Consider the following 11,707-nt stretch of genomic DNA (forward strand, 5'->3'; position numbering starts at 1 on the left):
TGGTGGTGTTTGTATAAAAAAAATCGTTAATTTAGCAGCGTTTGTGTTTAAAAATGTAGCTGAATGTTGAAAATAACGACATTTGTAGTAAAAACACCACTAAATTTAACGGTGTTTTCTTATAGAAACATCACTAAATTTAGCATTTAGTGACATTTTTAAATACAAATGTCGCTAAATAAAAAATTTTATTTTTTTAAATTTTTTTAATATTTATTATAATTAAATAAAAATTATTAAAAGAAATAAAAATGAATTTAAATTCATAAAACTGAATATTATAAATATTTAAATATCTAAATACATAATTTGTTCCAATATGCATGTAACACAAAGTTTAAAACATACAATAACATTCCACTTTACATTTGTTTTCCTATTGCCCATCAACAGACTCTATGGAAGAAGTCACACTTGCTTTGAATGGAGCCTACAATGCCCATTCCTCCTCTTGGCTTCCATTGCTAACGAGAACATTTCTCCAAGAACCTTAAAATGAGCTGTTAGAAATGCATCAAAGTGTATTTCATTTATCTTCTCCATAACTTTATGTTCCATCCTGATTGAAAAATGTCACTGGGTAAGCTATAAAAAATACCATAAAATTTGTAATGCAAGATAAAATTAAGGGAGATATACAAGATCTCATTGTTACATACATGCAGAAATAACAGAGAAACAGATTTAACCAAAGCAACAAACTAAGATATATTTTTTTGCCAATGATCAAGATAAATGCATAAGGCAAAAGGATGTACACTCCCTCTCTAAGTGCATTTCACGAAAATGCTTTTCATAATCATAGTTCTTCCATTCTGTATATATCATTATGTAGACTTGAAATGCAATGCCATATAATTTGAAGGAAAGAGAATATATTAAAGGCTAAGAGATAGATATTTAATCAAGTTCATGTTTGATTGCATTGGAAAAAGATAAAGATTATTTGATTCCATGAAGTTTATAAGATAAACCATTTCAAATCATATTTTCAACTCATAAATAAATTCATAGAAATAAATGGATTCAAATGCTTCAAGAGAGAAATAAATCAATCCTTCAAAATAAAATGACCATGCAACAGAGTTTCAAGAAAGAAATACAAATTATGTAATGGATAAATCAACTATGTTGTACCTTGAACTGATGGTACAGTTGTGTCTATAAAGATCAATGCTTTTTTAGACTTAGCAGCAACAAAAACTATATCATGGAATCATTAGAAAGTAATTGGAAAAAGTATATAGGACTAATCCAAGTTAATAGGTCTACAATATATACCTTTCAACTGCTACAATTCATCAATCAAGTTTGCTACAAAATTCAATAAGAAAATGACAGTAAAATAGAGAAAAATCAACTTAATGAACAGTAACTCAAGTGATACTTAAGGTAGAGAAAAACAGAGCATTAACAACTAAATCTATCCAAACACCAAATGAATTCATGAAAATAAATGCAATCAATTAAAAAATAATGAGTAAACATGTAAAACTAAGAATGTAAAGTATGAGAGAATCAAATCGAACACCTAAAAGAAAAGAGGATCATCATTCATCAAGTTTTCATGCATGGATCATTTCTGCCTTCTAGATTCAACCTTAATTTTAAAGATTTAACTATACTTTATAGATGGAATTTAAGGTTGAATTTTTACTGGATTATAGCCTCATGAACTAGGAATCTAGGAAAATTTTTTTGAAGTAAATCAAGGTAGAATTCACTGAGTTTTTATCAAAAGACTGAAGATAGGTTAGGTGTACGGTTTTGAAACCAGATTTGAGTTCAACATGAATTTTATAGAATTTGAAAAGGAAATCATGAGAATTTGTAAATTTCATTATGAAAATCTTAAAGAACATTAAAAAAAAAGTGTAGCAAACCTAAAATTGTAACAATATTTAGTCAAAAAAAAGTAAAATTAAAAGCTATTTGGTTGGAGAGGAAATGAAAATGATAGCAGATCAGGTTCTGACAAGAAAAATAAAAGGTAAAATATCAGTTTGTGCTCTAAGTTGCACTAGGAAAGATATATATAAAGCATAAACTTCTTATAAGACAATTGATTAGTCATAAAATATGGCTTAAACAAGGTTCAGGAAAGTACGAACAGGCATCAACAAATATCATACAGATATTCATGTGAAACCATGGCCTCCCACCACAAAACCGCTCAGCTTCTAACAAATTATTAAAAGAAGTTCTTTTTGTAATAGAATACAAGATTCAAGTACATTTAATTATCATGAATTTATACTTTTATATAGTTTTCTTGATTCGAAAGATTTTCTTTCAAAACAATTACGTTTCTCACTTCCTCTCACACTCACCGAAGCACATTCAATACATTAAATTGAACATCAGGCAAAGATTTCTATATTAAACCAGCAGAGATAGAGTAGGAATCAAGGTAAAGCATTCACATGTAGATATGAGATAAGTGAGAGTAACCTTGTGCTGGAGTACTCAAAGCACTTTCTAGTGGTTGAAAAGACTAGATGAGCTATTTCAACATCGCAAAGAGTGAAAAGGTCATGAGTTTTCTTGAAAAGTCTTCATCTTCTTTTTGAGAAAGTCACTTACCTCGTTGCTACATTGTCAATCTTCTTGATTTGAATTTTCTTTCTCACCATTCTCTTTCAAGAAAAAAGCTAGGGAAATAAAAAAAATTACAGAGAAGAAAAAGAGGTTTAAATTTTGGGAAAAAATTTTAAGTGCATCATTTTTTTCACGATAGCAGTGTTTACTTAAAAAAATATCACTATTTGCAAAAAAGATTATTGAAGGCGTTTCAGATAAAAAATGTCTTTAATAATCCTCTTAAATTTTTTAGAGAGGATTATTAAAGGCATTTTCTGCAAAAAAAACACCTTCAATAATCCCCTTAAATTTTGATAAGGAGATTATTGACACCGATAAACTTTTCAATGATCTTTTTTGGGTTTTATAGTTTTAAGGTATATTTTAAAATTTTTTGTGACTAGTTGAATTTTTCAACCACCAAGCATTTGTATTGTAGTTGAAAATTACAACCTGTTAAAGTTTTCGACACCAAAATCTATAAGAACTTTAAATTTTTTGATGCCATATTCTCATTGCCTTAAAAAAAAAGAGAGAATTTTAGAAAGATTGAGTTTGATAATATGGGGAAGAGAGGAAAGAGATTGATGAAATGAAAAAGTTGGCTGCTTTTTGCTATTAATGTTAAATATTGATTACATCATTTAAGAGATGCCCAACCTATAACAACCCGTGTTTCAATCCGAGTGACTTGAACCACACATAACCTAAGGTGTCTAACAAGCCAATTAAGCTGTTAACCAAGCTGAATAAGCAATTCATCAGGTTCTTTCCTCTTTGTTATTTTTTGTTATTTATTTATTTTTATGTAATTTGCAATTCTAATTTTTATACATATGTTTTAATTATTTGATAAAAATAAAATTTTAAAATTTTAGTTTCATAAGATTAAATAATGCTAAATATAAATTTATAATAATTTTAAAACAAGTAAAAATTCAACCAATGATGAAATTTCAAAAAATTTATAGGCATGCAATTTTTCTTGAAAATTTTTACATAAGAACCTTTTTAAATTCTATCAAAATGATAGAAAAAATAAACAAGTATTTCAATATCAAGTATTTTCATTTATTTTAAAAATATATACGAAAAAATTTAAATTAATAGAAAATTAATCAGTAAAATAGAAAAGGATGAAAGAGTTAAAAATGTAATAGATAATTGTAAATATATTTTTACCACGTAATACTTGATAAATTTTCAAATAAATGGGGAATCTGACTAATGATGGAATACAAAAAAATTCATAAACTTGTAACCTTTTAGAAATTTCAAGGCAAAAAAACTTTTCTAAATTCCACCAAATCATTGGGGTATTTAAAAATTATATTTTATTCCTAAAATAACATAATAAAAGAGAAAAATATTAATATTAATTTAAAATGTTTTAAAAATAATAAAATAATTATTTTTAAAAATGTTTGATAAATTCAATGGTGAAGTTTCTTTAAGAAAACAAGAATGTTTTCTTGAATACTCTTATAGTGAAAATTTTTTTTAAGGATTTAACCAAAGTATTAGAGAAAACCTAGGAAAATTTTCTAATATTTAAATAATAAAGTAATAAGAAAAAAGTAATGAAAAATGTTAATTATAGATATTATTTTAACTAAGGCTATTAAAGATAATATAAAACTAATTTTGCTGATATAATGATTTCCAAAAAGATAATAGAAAATGCAATTACTAATAGTGGAAACTTGAAGAAGATGATGTAAAAAAAAAGTAGTGTGCCTAAAAAGAAAGAGATGCTCAATCAATGATTTATGAACGGCAACAGGAATGCTCTACACTATTCTTATCAGATGAACTGATTTTACTATCTAATCATACATAACATCTTTCAGAGTCCTTTTTTTCGACCAAACCCATGATTAACCTTTAAGCAAACCCTTGCCTTCAAACAATTGCACTTACTCTCGTCTCTTAATGTACCATCCAACCAATGAGTAACCAAAGATGACCAAGAATCGGTCAAGAAAAATTTTCAATACCATTTCCTGATTTTTTGCATTTACTAGTAACACATCAACACCTCACCCTATATCTTTAAAAATAACTCTAAGTCAATCAGTGAGAAGCTATAAGCCAAATAATAAATGTAATTATCACATGAGATTAATTGAACACTCAACAAAAAAATACCACCAATTGAGAGAAAATATTTAAGTACATATCAATAGTTGCAACTTGACTCAAGGAACTTATAGAACAATGGACAATTTGCTTTGATGTAGATTGAATTTCCATTATGAGATTTGAAGGTGTGAATTGTCATCTCAAACGTTCAATTTGTAGGAAAAAGTCCATAATTTTGTTTGCAATTGTTCAATTATAAATTCCTGCATAACTTATTTTCCAAATGAATTCTAAGCCTAAAGCCTTCAAATTTTCATTCAACAGACCTCAAGCAATTTTCTTGTCCTCAATTCTAAATCTTCTTCAAAATTTTTTCTTAAAATCTAGAGGAAATCTCACCATTTCTCCCATTTTGAGACCCAAAACACCTCCTTTATCCATCCATAACTACCAGAGTAGCCTAAAACCTCGATCAAAGCTTCTAACTTATTCCAAATCTTGGTCTAACTTTTAGTGAAGATCTTGAAGAACCTAATCTATCATAGTCCATTAATTGACATACCTTACTGTCACTCACCACATCACCTTGCCTTGTCACCTAAATCCACATCACTCACCATGTCACTTGGCACATCATCCAATCACATCATCTCAGCCATATCATTTTTCCAAATCCAACCAAAACTTTGTCTAAGCAAAGTCCAACCAAAACTTTGTCAAAACAATCCAATCAAATCAAAACTCCAGTCAAAAAGTCTCAGTCAAACCAAAAATCAACATTAAAAGTTACTCTTTCATCAAAACTCTCTAAAGAGTCCCAACACCAAAACTCTATTTGAAGAGTCTTTGTTAGACTAAAATTCTTTTAAAGGGCTCGATCTAGCTAAAGCTCGATTTCATAATCCAAAAAAATTTAGTCAAAACGAAGCACAGCTACATTTAACCTAGCTCACAAGCCTAGACCTATGGTTGTCTTATTAGATCCTGCATCAAGATGATCTTGTAACGTCCCCAATCCCATATTGAAAAAATGTGTTGATATGATTTGATATATAAGTTGAGACTTAAACCTCAACTTGTGAGGTGTATTTTGTGAAATAAAATCATGAGCTCTTCAGATCAAAGTGGACAATACCTCACAGGTTAGGTGTGGATCTCTACAAATGATATCAAGAGTGATCACCAGTTGTCGAGAATTAAGTGCTACATCGTGAGTTACTAAATGCTATACGATGGGACCATTGGAATATATGTGCTACATTATGAGAGTCACTAAGTGTCACACAGTGGTCTTGTGGTTGAACTCAACTTGACAATGACGTTAAGCTTTAAAGGTGGAGAGATTGTAACATTCCCAATCTCATATTGGAAAAATATGTGGATATGAGTTGATATATAAGTTGAGACTTAAACACAAACTTGTGAAGCCCTTTTTGTGGGACAAAACCTTGAAGACTTCGGGTCAAAACAAACAATACCTTACAATTGGGTGCGAGTCTTCGCAAATCTACTCAAGTATAATCCTTAAAATCTTTAGACATCTTACTCCTCTCATTAAATTATGCACAAGTGACATATCTTACATGATCAAATATCATGTAGTCATAGGAATGTGTAACATACACCATTTAGTTATAATTAGGATTAATTTTCTTGTTAAAGGTGGTGAAAATTTTGCAATGTAAATTATTGTGTAGCATGTAATATAAAATCTTATCATATAGATTAGGTATCAAACTGAAATGTCTTAAATATGTTCTCAAGGCAGCTTAGTGAACTATTATTATCTAAGTATGTCATTTATATGAGATCACATTACATGTTTCTTTGATAACTCTTTGTTGACTTTGTAATATAATGGAATGAACTACTTGATTTAATACAATTGTTTAACAAACACATTGTTTGCATCATCTAATGATTGATAAAGAACTCAAGGTTTTCAACCCATAGGTATTTTTCTAGATGCATGCGTGACAATACAGAACATATAAATTTTTTATACAAATTACTTATCATCAAGAATAAAAAGGAAAGGCTTACTTTTTAATCTATAAGCAAGTCAGGATGTTGGTTTGAAATGGATAAGTAAAGGCTAGGCTTATCCCTAACAAGGTTTAAAGCATTTATTCCTCTTATATCCTGTTTACTATTTTTTAATTAAGTTTTTTGATTAAAACAACCGTGACCTTGAAATCAGTATTGATTCTTGAAATATAAATAAATCGATTGACAACTCATAATCAAATTTTACTTTTCAACATTAAGAAGTGTGCTAAAGGTGAAACCCGCATTGCTCACACCTTTGTTTAAAGAAGCATTTAAAAAAACAAAAAATTAAATAAAATTTTAAAGTTCTTTAGACAAACCAAAGCTCAATATAATAATTGTCTATATGTCTTAACACAATTTTTGTTTCATAAAAAATGTGCAACGATAGACAATTGTAGATACAATAATTGATCCAATGATGAAATTTCAAAAAATTCAAAGGTGTGCAATTTTCTAAAAAATTTCTAATTAAGAACTTTTCTAAATTTCATTGAATTGTTGGAGAATTTAGAATATTATTTCAATATTAATAATTTTCATTTATTTCTATAGATAAAATTGAAAAAATTAAAATGATAGAAAAGTAATCAACAAACTAATTTTAATTTATTTCCAAAAATAAAAATGAAAAAAATTAAATTTATAGAAAATTAATTGATAAAATAAAAAATGGATAAAAGAGTTAAGAATGTAATAGATAATTGTAAATGTATTTTATCACATAATGCTTAATAAATTTTGGAATAAGTGGGGAATTTGACTAATTATGAAATTTTAAGAAATTTTTGTGCGTGAAATTTTCCTAAAATTTTCTATGTGAATAAACAATTTAAAAAATTAGAATACCAAAGATTTCCACTTTATTTCCAAAATAACAAAATTAAAATGTTTTAAAAATAAAAAATAAATTATTTTTGTAGAATATTTAATTACTCTAATGATTAAGCCTCTTGAAAGAAACGAATGTATTTTCTTGAAAATTATTGAAGTGAAAAAATTATTTAAAGGTTCAATCAACGTGTTAGAGAAAACATAAGAAAACTTTTTATATTTAAATAATAAATAAAGTAATGAGAAATATTAAGAAAAAAGAACAATTTAATTAAGGCTATTAAAGATAATATAAGATTAATTGATATCATCCTTTGAATGGTCATCATTAGAATGTTAATACCATCCCTATAAACTTAATTCTGTAATATAAATCAAAGCTTATTCTTTTAAGATTTCTTAGTTAAACTTAAAATCATTTTAAAAGAATAAATTTATTTAAGTAACTAATTACACCTAATCAAAAAATTCTTGATAATTACTTTATTGATATTTAATGGTCAAATTCACGTACTCACACATTATAACAAATATAATCATCATTGGTTTAATAATTATAATAAGGCTTACTAATAGAAAAGAGAATTTATCAATCTAGATGGGAAAAGTGATTATTCTGATCTTTAATGATTTTGAAGCAAGAAAACTTGGATCTCATGAATCACATTGGGGTCGATAGTTATCGTTTCTCCATTTCATGGGTAAAAATTTTGTCAAGTGAGTTTTATTTCTTCAAAATAAATGTGTTTGATATGATTCTCATGCTGATTTTTTACGCTCAAAATTAATTTATCCAAAATGAAGAGATTTGGAAGTGTTAATATGGTTAGCATCAATTTTTATAATAAGCTCATAAATACTCTTCTCCTTAAAGGTCACTCTCTAGTAGTCTAATTCTCCAACCTTAAAAGGATATAAGGGACAAAACTAATCATCAATTCCATGACTCGAATACTAATGTTAACAAAATGATTTTAATTTCTTCTGTCCCACAAATCCAACCCTTCGGTCATTGGCTCATTGTGAATTCTATATAAAAACATATAGCAAACTAAAGTAAAATTCTTCAATTCAAATTGAGAAGAACCAAAAAGAAAGAGAGAAGAAGAACCTGATGAAGAAGAAAAATAGCTTTTCGAACAAAAGAAATTTTGCCGTTAACTCCTAAATTTCTTGCTACACGAGTTAAGTCCGGAAACTTAGTAAGATTATATTCCAATAGCTCTTCTTCTGGTAGCAATGATACCTGATGTATACTAAAAATTTAAACGTAATAGTCAGAGATAAGTATTCAAAGCATAAAGCAAAATATATGTTCAGCAAGCATTACAAAATAAATCAGTAACAAGAACCTGATGAGGAGGAAAAAAGCTTCTCACACAAAAAAAATTCTGTCGTTAACTCCTAAATCTCCTGCTCTAATGAACCCTAAAACTCTTTCGAGTTAAAGTTCGAAAACTCAAAAGATTGTATTGCCAACAGCTCTTCTTTGTTGCAATAATACCTGATATAAATTAGAAATTTTAACGAAATAGTCAAAGACAGGTACATAAAAAATGAAGCAAAATAAAAGTTTAGTAGGCTTACAAAATAAAGCAGTAACAAGAACCTGATGATAAGGAAACAGGAACTTTTCACATAAAGGAAATTCTGCTGTTAACTCCTAAATCTCTTGCCATAATGGACCCTAAAACTTTTCCAAGCTCATTCCTAAAACTCAGAAGATCGTATTGCCAACAGCTCTTCTACTGGTTGTAATAATACCTAATATAAACTAGAAATTGAAACATAATAGTCAGATATAGGCATTCAAAGCATGAAGTAAAATATATGTTCAACAAGTATTACAAAATAAAACAATAACTAGACCTACTTACGTTAACAATATGAAAGTACCATGCAAATGGACAACATAACCAAATATGGATGAAATATATATTCAAAAATAAATTTATAAGTATTAAAGAAAACAAATTTTATTGTTATAAGGAAACCAAGTTTTATTGTTACTAATTCATTTGCTCTTGTGCTTCATTGTGAGATTTATTGATTTCTAAATTTTTATAAGTAAATAGGTACAAGGATTAATATAGTAAATAAAGTATAATCGATTTCATTTTTTGCATATTGTCCTTTGTTTAGTTTTTTTTTTTTTCTTTTCTTGTAATGGGCAACAACTTCAGTATTATGACATATTATACACTTTAAAATAGGAACATAAGGACGCAATAAAAATGCGATGCCACACATATATGAATAAGTCGATACAATAATTTAAAAAAAAAAAAGACATGGATATGATAAAATATGATAATAAAAAAAAATTTTATATATTTTTATGTTAAAATACTCAATGTATATGTAAATATCAATTTTTAATGTTATTTTTTTTTCAATTTAAAATTATATTTTATTATATATAAAATATTCTTAATTATATAAGAAAAAATTTATTTTTAAATACATGCAAGATATTAATTATTTCAAAATGATGAAATAACAATATAGCTCAAACAACGAAATAATGTATTTAATCTTTTAGGAAGTGCGACAAGATATATTACTTTCTAATTTCATTTTTGTTTGCTTGGTTTTTTTCTTTTTCACTTTTTGGTGTATAAAAAAAAAGCCAAAAATCATGTTTGGTCTACTAAAACATGCCTACCCCAACCATAAGAGACCCACACTATCCCTTAATTTTTCTTTTTCTTTTCTTTCCATTCTTTCTTTTTTTTCATTTCTTCTTTTTTTTTGTTTTTTTATTTTATTTTCCTGCGTTGTTTCCCTAGCTCCTACCGATTTTTGACAACCGCTCTGCCATCATCACCGCTATCGGCTGTTGCCCATCGATATTGAAAAGTTATTCAAAAATTATCGGTAAATGCATCTAACCTTTTTTTTTTCTTATCTAACAAGATTTTCCAAAAAAAAAAAAAAAAACTTGAAATCTAAAAAAATCCCCGTCGAGATGGTGTGCAACTAGATTTTTATTTTTTTATTGTGTCCTAGCTTGGTATGTATGTATTTTACTATATTGACAGTGTGTTCGTGGCGAACACGAATACAACTTCGGTACAGAAAGAGTAGCCGCATGTCCGTGCTTTATAGACATACGGTGGGTGAAGCCATAAGGCGTGAGACCGGATCGCTCCCTTCTCCTCACTCTCCTCCTCCGCTATGTCATTGTAGGTGCTATTGTTCTTTTAGCTCACATATTACTTCTAATGAGTTGGAGTTACCTAATTGATGATCAGTTTTAAATCTTTTTACAAACATATGATTTCCATTTTAATATTTTATTCACTTCAACAAAAGCAGAACACCTCTTTAAAACAATTTTAGAAAATTTTGCAACATTTAGAACTTTAAAGAAATAAAACCTCTCCTTGAAGCAAAACTTTCAACTATGGTATGACATCCAATTTCTACTAAGTTGATAAAGAAAAACGTAAATAAGAGAAGCTGCTAACTAGAAAAATTCCAACGCACCACAGAAAGTTATCAATTAAATAAGAAAAAAATTAATAACTAGCAATTACCATGTAAATGGAAAGTATCACATGCTTTCAAGCAAGTTTTACTATTATACCAAGAACAAAAATATATTATTTTAAAATAAATTGTAAAAGAAAAAGAAAAAGCAAACATGAAGCCAGAAAAAGAGAGAAGAAATTACAGTTTCAAGAGGCTTAAGAGAATTTTTCTCACGATCGCCAGTGAGGGTAGGTCGAACGAAGAGAAAATGGTGAAATACGGAAGAATACTCTGGCTTATGGAGGTTTTGGATGGAGAAGGTAGAAAAAAGAAGAAGAGCTGAGGAAAGAAAAAGTTGAAGGCAAAGAAAGTACGCGGAAGTTTGTTGTTTGAAGACTTGGATTGCGGTCTTTGCAAATTAATAAAAAGTTTTAATAAAGTTTCAACAAATTAATTTGAAAATTATGGTAAAAAAATTAATAAAATTGGAATACAGTGGGAAAAATTCAATATTAAGTTTTTTTGGATTAATTAATTGATTAATTTTATCAAATTAAGCACATTTTACTTATATAATAAAATTCTTTAATTTTTAATTTGAATTTTTATTTGAATTTTTAATAAAAATTTTACAAATTTTAGATAATTTTATCCTAATTTTTTCAAAGAATCCATCAAGCTATCTGAT

At 27.6% G+C, this 11,707-nt stretch overlaps 1 long non-coding RNA gene across 4 annotated transcripts; it reads right to left on the reverse strand.

The window, feature by feature from the left end:
• Positions 1 to 256: 256 nt before the first annotated feature.
• LOC111309974 (uncharacterized) lies at positions 257 to 11,419 on the reverse strand. Of its 4 annotated transcripts, XR_016330472.1 has the most exons (6): positions 11,222 to 11,419; positions 9,155 to 9,319; positions 8,898 to 9,049; positions 8,657 to 8,801; positions 2,452 to 2,651; positions 257 to 585 (listed from the first exon to the last, which is right to left on the reverse strand). It is a non-coding gene; the product is annotated as an uncharacterized LOC111309974 (long non-coding RNA). The 4 variants fall into 4 exon arrangements; XR_016330470.1 differs by lacking the exon at positions 2,452 to 2,651 and having other exon boundaries at positions 257 to 559; XR_016330473.1 differs by lacking the exon at positions 2,452 to 2,651.
• Positions 11,420 to 11,707: the final 288 nt, after the last annotated feature.

Source organism: Durio zibethinus, chromosome 19, assembly GCF_047325235.1.
Source record: "Durio zibethinus cultivar Kanyao isolate XHJ-2024 chromosome 19, ASM4732523v1, whole genome shotgun sequence".
Lineage (NCBI taxonomy): Eukaryota > Viridiplantae > Streptophyta > Magnoliopsida > Malvales > Malvaceae > Durio > Durio zibethinus.